Raw genomic sequence first — 15,074 nt, 5'->3', positions numbered from 1 at the left:
TGGGCTATAGGTTATAACCTGGATTCTTAAGAGCTTAAAACAGTCATTTTCAAAACTTTTCATGGGTGTTTGAAAGGGACATGTATTCTCTATTTAGTAGTTCCATAACTTATAGGCAACATTAGATTAAGTTTGGGACTTGAATTGATTGAATCTCCTGTATCCTTACTAAATGATTCTACTTGATCTTAATTTCTGAGAGAAATGTGTTTAAATCTTCCTACACAACTATAGATATATCAATTTCTCTTCTGTGTGATTTTGCTTTATGCATACAATTTCATGAGAACTCTATATTTTGGCAGATTGTTCCTTTTCTCATTAGTAGTGTCTTTCTTTAACTCTAGTAATACTTTTGCCTTTACTTTTCCCTGATAATAATAGTTATATCTTTGTCTGTGTTCCAGATATGTCTTTTTTACATATCTTTATTGCTTTTCTGTTTTATGTTTCCTAAGTTTGATAAAAAGCACGGTAGAGCTGGATTTAAAAAAATCATCTGATAGAATTTTTCCTTTCCGATAGACTTGCTGTTATTAATTTTAAACAAAAATAAAAGTGGTATAATGGATCCCACAAGCTCATCACCCAGACTCAACACTGGCAGGTTTTCCATATTGTTTCATCTGTCCATTCCACATACTGCTTTCTTATCCTTAACCTTCTTCACTTTCTCGTCCTCATCCTTCTTTTGTGTGAGTTTTTAAAACAAATTCTACTGCTAACTAATAAGGATTTTTCCCTCAAGCATAACCTTGACACCATCATCAAATCTGAAAAAAAAAAACCAATTATTTTTAAACAATATATAATAATCAGTCTGTATTCAAATTTCCCAAATTGCCTTGAATTTGTTTGTTTTAAGAATGTTTATTATCAGAGAAATGCAAATCAAAACCACAATGAGATACCATCTCACGCCAGTTAGAATGGCCATCATTAAAAAGTCAGGGAGGCCGGGCGCGGTGGCTCACGCTTGTAATCCCAGCACTTTGGGAGGCCGAGGCGGGCGAATCACGAGGTCAGGACATCAAGACCACGGTGAAACCCCGTCTCTACTAAAAATACAGAAAATTAGCCGGGCGTGGTGGCGGGCGCCTGTAGTCCCAGCTACTCGGAGAGGCTGAGGCAGGAGAATGGCGTGAACCCGGGAGGCGGAGCTTACAGTGAGCCGACATTGCGCCACTGCACTCCAGCCTGGGCGACAGAGCGAGACTCCGTCTCAAAAAAAAAAAAAAAAAAAAAAAAAAAAGTCAGGAAACAACAGGTGCTGGAGAGGATATGGAGAAATAGGAACACTTTTACACTGTTGGTGGGACTGTAAACTAGTTCAACCATTGTGGAAGTCGGTGTGGCGATTCCTCGGGGATCTAGAACTAGAAATACCATCTGACCCAGTCATCCCATTACTGGGTATATACCCAAAGGATTATATATCATGCTGCTATGAAGACACATGCACACCTATGTTTATTGCGGCACTATTCTCAATAGCAAAGACTTGGAACCAACCCAAATGTCCAACAACGATAGACTGGATTAAGGAAATGTGGCACCTATACACCATGGAATACTATGCAGCCATAAAAAATGATGAGTTCATGTCCTTTGTAGGGACATGGATGAAACTGGAAACCATCATTCTCAGCAAACTATCACAAGGACAAAAAACCAGATACCACATGTTCTCACTCATAGGTGGGAATTGAACAATGAGAACACATGGACACACGGGAACATCACACTCCAGGGACTGTTGTGGGGTGTGGGGAGGCGGGAGGGATAGCATTAGGAGATATACCTAATGCTAAATGACGAGTTAATGGGTGCAGCACACCAACATGGCACATGTATACATATGTAACAAACCTGCACATTGTGCACATGTACCCTAAAACTTAAAGTATAATAATAATAATAATAAAGAATGTTTATTAAGGTTGCCAAATAGGAAATTACTTTATAAAAATTAGCAATATTCATATATATGTATATATTTATATACATGTATCAGCTACAACCAATATTTTTGTCAAAGAAAACAGTACCTATGAAGAACCAGACCTAGAGAAAATGAAGATGATTGTGGCTGGAGTGCATGAAGTGCTTTGACAGAGGGGATGATAGTTGATTGGGCTGGAGGGAAAGGTAAGTGCCACATTATCAAACAGCCATGCTAAGTCATACCAAGGAGTGTGAGTGTAGTACTGAAAACAACCTGGGGCCGGGTGTGGTGGCTCACGCCTGTAATCCCAGCACTTTGGAAGGCTGAGGCAGGTGGATCACCTGAGATCAGGAGTTTGAGATCAGCCTGGCCAACATGGTGAAACCCTGTCTCTATTAAAAATACAAAAAATTAGCTGGGCATGGTGGTGTGTGCCTGTAATCCCAGCTACTCAGGAGGCTGAGGTAGGAGAATTGCTTGAACCTGGGTGGCCAAGGTTGCAGTGAGCGGAGATTGCACCACCGTACTCCAGCCTGGGATAAAAGAGCAAAACTCCATCTCAAAAAAAAAAAAAAAAAAAAAAAAAGAAAACAACCTGATATCCACTGAAAGGTATTAAGGAAGAAGCAAATGATCAGACACATCATTTTAGAAAGACACATTAGGCTGAAAGATATAGGATTAGAGGAGTCAAGACTGAAGTTAGAGAGTTATGAGAAGGCAGGTAAGAAATGATGATGGCCTTAAAGTGGACTGTGGAAGTGAGGAAAAGTGGGAGGGCAACTACTGAAAAACTGTAGAGGAGGGTAGAATTGGTTGAGAATGAAGTGAGGAAGGAATCACAGTAATGACCAAGATTCTGGTGTAGGCAATTGAAGGAATGTCGGGGTCACTCCCAGAGAAAGATCAGCATCTAGTTTGGCACATGTTAATTGGAACATCGTGTAGGACTGCTGGGGACAATTTAAAGAGAAGCTTGATACATGGAGCAGAAGCTCAGGAGAGGGATGTGAATTTTCAAACTCATATTGGGAATAACTGTACACAGATGGTGCAGTGGATAGAAACTGGGCCTAACATAGATGAAAAATAGTACATTTGTAAGACAAGAAGAGAAAGAGCTATCAATAAACCATTTAAAAATGGGAGGTCCGAAGAATTGAAGCAAATCAAGAAAGTTCATGTAACTAAAGCCAGCAGAAGAAAATGCTTCAAGACTTACTTTTCTCCCTACTGTATTCTCAGCACACAAATCAGTGTTTGTCTCTTAGAAGGTAATCAAGATATATTTGCTGAATAAACGAATGAAGAAAAGACTCATTAGTGTTTTCAGAGGCTGCCTAGAGGCCAAGTAAGATAAAGACAGAGAGATGTACATTAAATTCACTATCAAGAATTTTGCTGGTGACTTTGGCAAGAATTGTTCCTGTGGAATGGCAAGTGCCGAGTCCAGCCTGCAGGTGTGTTGAGGGGTGATGAATAGCGCTGAAGAGAAGGTGGAAAGTATAGGTAATTATTTCCATAGAAAGAAGGAGGGAAATAGCAATGCCCGGAAGGTATTATGTGTTGAGAGACATTTTTATCTGTTTGATTTTTAAGATCTGGGACATGTGACTGTTTAAGTGCTGATGGGATAGAGCCAGTGAGTTCAGACCATGTGAGAGATAGAAAATGAAGATTGAAGATCAGAACAAAGAAAAGGATAGTCCTTCAATAGTATAGTCCTAAGATGGTTGAGGGAATAGAGTTCAAAGAACAGAGGAGGTATCAGTCTTAGACAAAGGAGGGGCACTACATCCCCTCCAGGTAAATGCAAGCCAGATATGGGGCAGGGAAGCTAATGAAATTCCCATTTGATGATACCTCATTTTTCTGTAAAGTGGGAGTCAAGACCATTTGCTGGGAATTAAGGAAAATGATTAATTTCCTGGGTTGCCTGGAATTTCTTAATTTATATTTCCATAGAACATATGTCATACCCTTAGGACCTCCCAGGAACCATCACTAATTAAGGCTTTTTAGTAGGCCAACTGTAAGTGCTGATTTTCATTATTTATTTCCTAATTTATGCTGCTCTCCAGCAAGAAAATTGTCATGTTATTTAGCAAAGAAGACATTCATCCCTCTCCTTGAAACTGTTGGATATGGAAGTTCCTAAACTGTTTACCACCAGGGATGCCTTTTAGAATGTTTTTCATTAGCCCTTAGGTATTTGAAAGATGCAAACAAATCATATTTATAAAGTAAAAAAAAACTTCTTTTTTATTAATTTGATGTAATATTTGCTCTTAGCCTTAAAAATTAACTGATCACCATGCACAATCATGTTTGGTTAATCGAATTCCAATCAAAATCAAAGGAATAAGACATTTCAGTTATTCTATGAAATCTTAGGGGGAATGTGTGATGCTTCTTTCTTTTTAAACAATATTGAAAACAACTTTTGGACTCTCGTTATTTCTTAATAGAATCTTGGGGAAAAGACTACTGGTATACTGCAACCACTTGAGCCTTGCTTTTCACTGCATTTTTAATTGCAAATCTTAAGGCATTCAATACCAAAGTGTTTTCTTTCCCAAGCCAAGAATGTGAACCCCCATTTTTCTTCATGTATATTAACATTTTAAGTGGAAATGTTGATTTTTGAGTCACAAACCCTGAAAATAAATGGTTGATTTGGTACCTATTCAGCAAATCAAACCATCTTTTACAAAATTACTTTGTTCTTGAAAGAGGTATGTCAACAATCCCAATACCTAGAAGTAATTGAGAGTGTTTAGTTTCTCTTTGAGAATAACAGTAACAACTTTATGAAAAAGCTACCAAGGGTGTTCTTATCTACTTAAATTCTAATGCCTTAAAATAGAAGATGTTAAAATTATGTAGAAAAAGTCCATTTATTTAATAAACATATCTTGAGCTTCATCTAATGAGCCACAGAACATTCTGAGATATAGGTGGGGACATGATAGATGCAAACCCTGTTCTTGTGTATATTACATGAAACAAATAATAATACAAATAAGCATCGTATAAATTGCTACAACATATAGGAAAATTATAACAAATTGCAACATGAAGGGAAAATATAGTGTGCAATGAGGGATTATAACAAGACAGCCTAATTTAAACGGATCAGAAGGCCCCAAGGAAGTGTCATTTAAGCAAACGTTTTAAGTGGTAGTAGATTTTAGTTGGAGATGGACAGGGGTGGGAGAGATTTCCAGGCAGAAGAAATAGAACCTTTGAATGCTGCATGGTGCAAACAAGCTTTCTTTACCCCCTTTGTGCTCTCACCTAGAGCACAAGAGCCAGATGGGTACTTAGGGGACCTCAGGAGATACGAAACAATTACAGTGAATTTATTTCTGTTAGGGTTGTATTTGCCAAAATGATTTCAGCTAAGGGTGACTCATTTACAGTAAACATTTTCCTTCGGATAGTATCTTAAATTAGATTCTGAAGAAGGAGGTGACAAAAGAAGACTAAGTGACCTGCTTCGGCCACAAAGAATGCACCAACTCCTTAGTGCACACTGTGTTACAAAAGCAAAATCCATTAGCTTCAGGAAAAACAGAAAACCAATCATGATGATAAAAAATTTAAATATAACTATTTCTTTTCCTCGTATATTACTAGTGAGCCACACAGGTATTCACTTTCAAATCATCACTACCAGAAAGTTCTCATGATTCATTTATGTGTTCATTTCCATTTCTTATTTTGACTAAGGAAATGAAATGAAAACCTTTGGTTGTCAGCTCCATTCTGGTTCATCACTGCCTCTGGAGTACTCTGAGGATGACGTAGTTTCCTTAGCACCACTAAAGCACCCTCTTTAGGAAGGACATGACCCTAAATATAGATGTCACATGTCTTCAATTTAAAAGTTAAATTACAGAGATCAGCACTAATATTTATAAAAGAAAAGCAGCACAAAGCTAATGCAAGTAATATTTTCAGTGTATGGTATTTAAAAGACACTTCCTCATCCCCTAAAAACCTCAATAGACTTTACTGTCCCACACTTGAGCCATTTATAGTGCACTGTTCACTTCCTGAGAGAGGAGTAACCCTGCTAAGCCATAGAGGTATTCCCTGGTTAAGGAATGGTTCACTAAAGAGAACTTTCTGAAATGTATATGTGCTCTCTAGTGGGATTCAGTTTTACTATTCCTCACACCTCACTTTAGACAGTTAATCTCCTTCTTTTTAGACAAATAAATTGCCAGATATATTTAAGGCTGGGAACCTAAGACCTTATAAGGCACACAGAAAGAAACATCCTTCTCAACTGTTGCTATGCTGTTGTTGAACTCCCTGGGGAGTTCATAAATTAATTGCAAAAAATCTACAAATGTAATGTAGGCAAAGTATGTATTTTGCACATAGATATGCACTACTATTTTTCCAATGTGCATAGTCCACAGTGATAATATACATTGCCATTTTCAACAATTACTGAATTCATAATATTCTATTTTTTCAAACAATAGGTAGAAGGAAAATTATTATGTCATCAATTCTGATGATCCAAATATTTAGAAATTAGTACAGTACTACATGTTGAGTTGATTGATTATAGCAGTATTTTTTTCAGGTTTTGATCACACAGCACTAAGTTTTAAAAAAACTGAGCTCATACAACTTAATATATGTATATTAATAGACAACATATATGTACTGCTATACATATATATTATATCATATATACACATACACGTTGTATATACACACACATATATATACACAGCCAATAATATTTTGGACAACAACAGAGAGCACATATGATGGTGATACTCCTATGGGATTTCAGTGGAGTAGAAAAACTCTTATTGTCTAAGGATGCCATAGCCATCATAAGATTGTAGTATAACACATAACTCACATGTTTGTGGTGGTGCTGGTGTAAACAAGCCTAGTGCACTGCCAGTCACATAAGAGTATAGCACACACAATTATGTACAGTACATAATACTTGATAATAAACAACTGTGTTACTGGTTTATGTATCTATTAGATTGTTTATCATTATTTTAGAGTGTACTCCTTCTACTTTTATATATTTTAAAAAGTTAACTCTAACACAGCCTCAGGCAGGTCCTGCAGGAGGTATCCAAAAGAAGGCCTTGTTATCATAATAGGAGATGACAGCTCCATGCATGTAATTGCCCCTGCAGACCTTCCAGTGGGATAAGACGTGGAGGTGGAAGACAGTGATATTGATGATCCTGACCGTGTGTAGGCCTAGACTAATGTGTGTGTTTGTGTCTTAGTTTTTCACACACAAGTTTATAAAGTAAAAAAATAAGAATAGAAAAAAGCTCCTAGAATAAGGATATTAAAAATATTTTTGCACATCTGTACAATGTATTTGTGTTTTAACCTGCTATTACAAAAGAATAAAAAAGTAAGGCCAGGTGCGGTGTTTCACGCCTGTAATCCCAGCACTTTGGGAGGCCGAGGTGGGCGGATCACGAGGTCAGGAGATAGAGACTATCCTGGATAACACGGTGAAACCCAGTCTCTACTTAAAAAATACAAAAAAATGAGCCGGGCGTGGTGGCGGGCGCCTGTAGTCCCAGCTACTCAGGAGGCTGAGGCAGGAGAACGGCGTGAACCGGGGAGGCGGAGCTTGCAGTGAGCAGAGATCGCACCACTGCACTCCAGCCTGGGCGACAGAGTGAGACTCTGTCTCAAAAAAAAAAAAAAAAAAAGTAAAAGTTTATAAAGTAAAAAAGTTACAGTAAGCTAATTTATTATTGAAGAAAAGATATTTTTATTAATTTCATGTAGCCTAAGTATACAGGGTTTATAGTCTTTAGCAGTGAACAGTAATGTTCTAGGCCTTCACCACTCACTCACTCACTCACCCCAGAGCAACTACCAGTCCTGCAAGCTCCGTTGATTATAAGTATCCAAAACAGGTTTACCATTTTAAATATTTTACACTATGTCTTCACTACACCTTTTCTATGTTTAGAGAAACAGTGATGTGCCACATAATAACATTTCAATCAATGAAGAACCACTGTAAGACGGTGGCCCCAAAAGATTATAATACTGTATTTTTACTGTACCTTTTCTATGTTTAGATATGTTTAGAGACACAAATATTTACCATTGTGTAATAATTGCCTACAGTATTCAGTACAGTAAAATGCTGTACCGTTTTGTAGCCTAGGAGCAGTGGTGTTTAACACTAGGTGTTCAGTAGGCTGCACCAGCTAGTGTGTAAGTAGACATCACAGAGTGTAAGTATACGCTACGATGTTCATATAATGACAAAATTACCTAATGATGCATTTCTCAAGATGTATCCTTCTCGTTAAGTGATGTGTGATAATATATATACAATAATATATATGTACTTTATTAAAGTTCTGTAAAAGGAAGTTTAAAACAATTGGCTAAAAATAAATACATGTGTTAAAAATTTCTTCCAGCACCCCTGACATCTGGTAGCCTCGTTTTATAAGATCATTGACAGAAAGAGGGAAAGGTATTAAGGGTTGTCTATAGAAATAAGTGGAATTAAGTCATCACTTCCTGGGGGAAACTGTACAGGTCAGTCAGACCTTGTGTAGAGGGCTGTTGGCTACTGCTGACTTATTCAATTTTTTACTGACTCTGGCCTTTAGTACAGCAATAAATCACAAAGTCACACATCCACATTGTCTTACCTGCTAAACACATCAGCACTGCTGGAAAGAATTATATGCTGGAAAAGGCAAAAACTACTGTCCGGGTGCCCTGTAAAAACTGACCTGTATTTGGAGCAACCTTGGCAGCCTGCTGCACCCTTTGATTGCTGTTCACACTTGACCATGGCTATGAGGGCTGGGTCTGTTACAGACACGGCTGAGTGAGCAGTGTGTGCTTAAACTGGCCTCTATGAAGACACACTTAGGGCTGAGGGGGACATGCCTGGCATGATCTCATACTATGAAATTTCTTATAAGGACATTAATCCGGTCGGTGTAAATTTGATTTATCCATTTTCAAGTTTTGGAGAGAGGGAACTATTTTATAACCTTCAAGAAACTTGACAGTGGTGTTATGGGGGCGTTCCTAGTTGTAGAATGCAAGGAGCCATCACTAGATGGAGGTGGGGGCGGGGAGGTTGAAAAGCCAGGGGACTGGGAAAAAGGGAACCTGCTACAGAGGTTAGCCACAGAGGCAGCCAGGAAGATGCAAGTTTTGAAAGCTGATTCACCAGGACAAGTGGACTCTTCCAAAGAATTTGACCCAATGTATGGACAAGAGGAGGAAAATGACGTAGAAGCCAGAGTCTTAAGATAAGAAGGCTCTCCTTTTTGATATGGCCAGGGTAAAGGTCAAAACAATGGGAGAATGAGAATACAGAAGTAAGATCCCTAGCTAGTCTTTTCTGGCTGGCATTGGAGCTATGCCAGGCTTGCAAAGAAGCTTGGAAGGACAGGAAGCAAATAGACTTTCTCATGTTGGTTTGTCACCAAATAGGGATGGTAACTGCTAATATTATGGGAACTGTGATCACTAGGGGATAAAGCAGGAAATAGCTCCTCATTTGCAGATCACAGCCACTGCCACATGCAACTGACCTCAGACTCAAGGGTGAAAAATTGGGTTTGTCAGGGAAGGCCAAGTTATGTCTGCTAGAAAGAGTTTGCATGCCTAGAGATTAGGGCTCCTCAGCGATTATCTAGGTTCTGTTTCACGCTTTCTGGGCATTCTTTAAATTCAAAGAGCCAAGAGAAAGATAAGACTAAGGAGGATAAAAGAACTGACTTGGAAAAGGTCTGGCACTTCACAACAGATCCTGTCCTTAGTGGGAAGTGACAAAATCTCTGGGTAGGCAGAAATATTGGGACCACTCAACAGGGGAATCGTAACATTTAGGACAATGAAACAACACATATTAGGACAAAATTGCAGTCAAAAAATAGCTTCTCAGTGCTTCTAAAGAAGTGGATGCAAATTTTCAAATAATTACTGGTTTTTATGTATCAGGATTGAGCCTTAGTGAACAACTCCAAAGAAATCTAATTAAAGGAATTAGATGCTTACAAAACCCTTAAAGGCTGAGTATGGAGGATTAATTCCAAGAATAATACCACAGAGCTGCTCCTCTGGGATAAGCACTACCTCTAGCACCATCAGGGAGGGTGGGAGTCAGGAAGTTGCAAGAGCAACTGATGACCACAAGACCATCATGTCTCAGCCACAATCTAGGAAGCAAGAACTCAACTCCAAAACTGTTAGCTCCAGAATGACACCTAACCTCCCAGATCTACCTCAGAAACACAGGTGCTTGTATGCCTTTTTCTCTTCATTTGACTTGGTTTCAATTTGAATCATGCATAAGTACATCTGAATGGGAGAAGTCAAATCATTTAAATATAATTAGAGCTTTTAATATTTTGCCTGATTTTTGTAGGAAAAATCATATAAATAAAAGGAATATTATTCTGGTAGTGTTATAGTGTTTTAATAACAAATACATTAGAGAAAAATTAAAATGACAGTAAACAAAACCACACTTAAAATTGTCCTCAATTAAAAATATGAAAAATAAAGAGATATAAGTAGGGTGTGGGGAATATTGAGTGAGAATTATCAAATAGGGGGATGATTATTTTATAGGAGGTAAAGCTCCAACTAGAATTTTAAAAAGGATTTGTTGAGCTAGTAAATGTTACAGTACCAGTCAGACACACCTTGTGGAGGGGGCATTTGGGTGCAGCTAACATGTTTTTTTTTTTTTTTTTTTTTTTAATTTTTGAGAGGGAGTCTTGCTCTGTCACCAGGCTGGAGTGCAGTGGTGCGATCTCAGCTCACCGTAACCTCTGCCTCCCAGGTTCAAGTGATTCCCCTGCCTCAGCCTCCCAAGTAGCTGGGATTACAAGTATGTGCCACCATGCCCGGCTAATTTTTTGTATTTTAGTAGTGACGGGGTTTCACCATGTTGGCCAAGATGGCCTCGATCTCCTGACCTCATGATCTGCCCACCTTGGCCTCCCAAAGTGCTGGGATTGCAGGCATAAGCCATCATGCCCGGCCAACAGGTTTTATCTGTCAATGACTCTGGGCAATGCACTGCTGGCAATAGATCATGTGATTACATATTTGCATCACCTTGCCTGCTTTACTCATCAGATGTGGGCTGAAAAGAGTCACGGAATGAAAAGGCAAAAACTTGCCCTTCTGGTATTTGTAGAAAAAATTATATAATAAAAGCATCACTATTCTTCTGGTAATGTTATAGTGTTATGTTGTAATGACAAATAAATACAAAGAAAAGTTAAACAAAATGACAGTGACAAAACTATAGAAGAAATTCTCTTTAATTAAAAATATGAAATTTTTTTGTTATATCTTTACATCTGTCCCTGGGTTTCAAGCATTACATAGTACCAAAGTCTTCAGTATGGCCAGAGTGGGGGAGAAAAAAAAACTCAACAAAAAATGCTTGCCACTTGGAGTGGATGCAGGAGTGGGCCATATAAGTCCCACCTTCTGGATCAGGCAATTATTCCCCCAGTGGCCAGGAGTATTAACTAGAGATTTCCTCTTTGGGAATTGCCCTCCAGTGAAGGCAGCTGCCTTGCCCAAGGTCCTTTCTGGGGGTATGATTGGCAGTCCACATGCAATAACTGGTAGATTTAGTTATACAAAAGTCTGACCTCCTTGCTTCAATTCTGGACAAATCTGAAAGACCATCCCAGCTCCAGAATTCCCCATGGAATTTGCTGTAGTCTCTGTTGCAACCACCTTGCAGTTTTCGTCTTGCGTTCTTCCCTGTCTTGCCACCTTACTTTCTTACAAATATTCCCAAGAGCACCCCCAATAACTCCAGCAATCTGATCTTCAACTCAGAGTTTGGTTCCCTGAGAATCCCATTGAAGACACTACTCAAAACTCAGGATCCTTTTAGTGATGTCAAAGCCTCAAGGAGGCAAAACATGAATCTCAGCACATGGCTCTAGATAATGTATCTTTATCCCATTCAGAATATTCTATCATATCTGAAGGGCTGGCTGAGTTATCCCACCAGGGTATATTTAAACAAGAAACAGAAATTGGGAGGAAAGAAATATGAGTGAGCACCAAGAAGTCGACTGTCAGCTTCAGATTAAGAGGCCATAGCTCTTTTAAAAACAAGAACTAGCCGGGCACGGTGGCTCACGCCTGTAATCCCAGCACTTTGGGAGGCCGAGGCGCGCGGATCATGAGGTCAAGAGATCGAGACCATCCTGGCCAACATGGTGAAACCCTGTCTCTACTGAAAATACAAAAATTAGCTAGGCATAGTGCCGCACACCTGTAATCCCAGCTACTCGGGAGGCTGAGACAGGGAAATTACTTGAACCCGGGAAGTGGAGGTTGTAATGTGCCAAGATTGCACCACCAAGCTCCAGCCTGGCGACAGAGCAAGACTCCATCTCAAAAACAAACAAACAAGCAAAAATCAAGAACCATCCTCTATCTATTTTTCCATACCTTCTCCCCAGCCTTCAATCTACCATATGGGGAAGGAACTTAGATGGAAAAGAGATGGGAGAGAGACTCGGGGGGTATGAGATTGGTTGAGGTGAAAACTCCTGAAAGTATTGCCTGAAGGCCAGCTGCAGACAGAGGAACAGCCTGATTCATTAGGGAAGATGACAGAAACCTAAATGAGAGGACGCATAACTGAGAGTAGTCTCTACTACTCACTAAAATTTCTCATGGAAACCAAGAAAACTTGTGATAACCCAGAGTTTAGTCCTAGTGGTTTTCTCCTTTGATACCACTTCTGGAATTGTTGGAATGGACAGAAGCAACTAGAAAAAGGAGAGTCCCACAGGCATCAATGTTGGCACTCACTGGCGGTAACAGCAATGCTTCAATCAACTCCATTTGGAGACACCATGAGCATCAGGAATAGTTTAGTATTGCCATAGGGATTCAGAAAACTGGGTAGATTTATATAGGACCAGAACTCCAGGCATCTACCTAGATGAGGTGAACGAGGAATAAATTGGTGAGTGCCTATGTTCTTACTTTATTGTATCATTACACTCTGGGACTGCTAGGTGATACCATTTTACCCCTGATAGGAGAATCTTAGAGGTTCATCTCTAACTGTTTTGACTGACCTGCCTGCAAACTTTTGGAGGCTTAATCAGTGCAGACATGGGACCAGAAAGATGATTGTTCACAAGTTCACTTTCTCTCTAAAGTGATTGTCAACATGGCAGTTTATGCTACCTCTCAAATTCCAACCGCTCAAATGGTGATTCCATTGCTGAAGCCAGGATTAAATTTAGAAATTGCATGTTGCTGCTGGATGGCTACACCCTGGATGGGCAACAGCAGATTTTTTTTCTAAGAAAGGATTTTACTCTGTCACCCAGAGCTGGAGTGCAGTGGCATGATCACAGTTCACTCCAGCTTTGAACTCCCGGGCTCAAGCAAGTCTCCCATCTCAGGCTCCTAAGAATCTGGGACCAAAGGTGCATGCCACCACACTCGGCTATTTTTGGATAGATTTTTAAATAAATAAATAAAATAATTAAAATGCCAGCCAATTTCTACAGTCCTGGAAAGCTGTGGCTATGACCCCCAAATAGAAGCAAATCTTATCAGTAACGTTTTTACTACTTAAAAACAAAAATCAAATTCCTGACTTGTAAGCAATAAAAAGTGTTACAGAAGCAATGGGGAGTTAGGTAGTTGGTATCACAGGCTCTGTGACTATTTTGGAGCTTTATTACTTGGAACACATTCATCTAATTGTAATCAACTTTCTATAAAATACAAACATAGCTTCTTGAAGAGAAGAGCAAACATCTGTAAGTTGAAGGGGCACATAAACAGAATCAAGAAATATGAAACCTCCTGGGAAGAACAACAAGAGCGTCCTACCTGAATGTGTACCCTTGCTGCTGTCCCGGAGCTGTTCCCTGAGCTGCACTGTGTGGGCTGACATCACTCCCTGCATCCTCTCCTTCCCCATGGGCCTTACCAACACACCAAACAAGAGTCATTGCTTGATGACTCCTTTTTACTTTCTGATTACCTGTTTCTTTGTGTCTTCTCTGTACCTTCTTGGAGTGCTCAGAATGTCTCATTAGACTTTTACTTTGAGCTTGTGGTTGTCAGTCCCCTGCTGATGATGACTCACTTTGGGCTGGTAAGGTGGGCCACTGTTTGCAAACTCATGGCACAGCAGGTCTGGATAAAAGAGGAAGTTCTGTGTGCAAGTGAGAAATGGGCACCATTCGCAGAGGAGAGGCTGCTGATAGGTTGCCTCTCACACTAATTAGCTGGGCAACTTCAGAGAGCACCACAGCACCTCTGGGGGGCCTCAATTTCCTTCTGTCTAAAATGAAAAGGTAGGTCTTTTAGGAGTCTCCTTAATGCTAACATTGTATGACAGAAGACTGCTTTTTTTAAAGTTATTTTATTATTATTATTATTATTATTATTATACTTTAAGTTCTGGGATACACGTGCAGAACATCCAGGTTTGTTACATAGGTATAAACGTGCCATGGTGGTTTGTGGCACTCATCAACTGGTCATCTACATTAGGTATTTCTCCTAATGCTACCCCTCCCCTAGCCTCCCACCCCCGGACAGGCCCTGGTTTGTGATGTTCCCCTCCCTGTGTCCACGTGTTCTCATTGTTCAACTTCCACTTATGAGTGAGAACATGCGGTGTCTGCTTTTCTGTTCCTGTATTAGTTTCCTGGGAATGATGGTTTCCAGCTTCATCCATGTCCCTGCAAAGGACACGAACTCATCCTTTTTTGTGGCTGCATAGTATTCCATGGTGTATATGTAAATGTGCCACATTTTACTTATTCAGTCTATCATTGATAGGCATTTGGGTTGGTTCCAAGTCTTTGCTATTGTGAACAGTGCTGCAATAAACATACATCTGCATGTGTCTTTATGGTAGAATAATTTATAATCCTTTGAGTATATACCCAGTAATGGGATTGCTGGGTCAAATAGTATTTCTGGTTCTAGATCCTTGAGGAATCATCACACTGTCTTCCACAATGGTTGAACTAATTTATACTCCCACCAACAGTGTAAAAGCGTTCCTATTTCTCCACATCCTCTCTGGCATCTGTTGTTTCCTGATGTTTTAATGATC

This window comes from Hylobates moloch, unplaced genomic scaffold (assembly GCF_009828535.3).
Source record: "Hylobates moloch isolate HMO894 unplaced genomic scaffold, HMol_V3 SCAFFOLD_4, whole genome shotgun sequence".
In the NCBI taxonomy this organism is placed as follows: Eukaryota; Metazoa; Chordata; class Mammalia; order Primates; family Hylobatidae; genus Hylobates; species Hylobates moloch.
The sequence above is the reverse complement of the archived record's forward strand: the minus strand, read 5'-3'. Positions refer to the sequence as shown.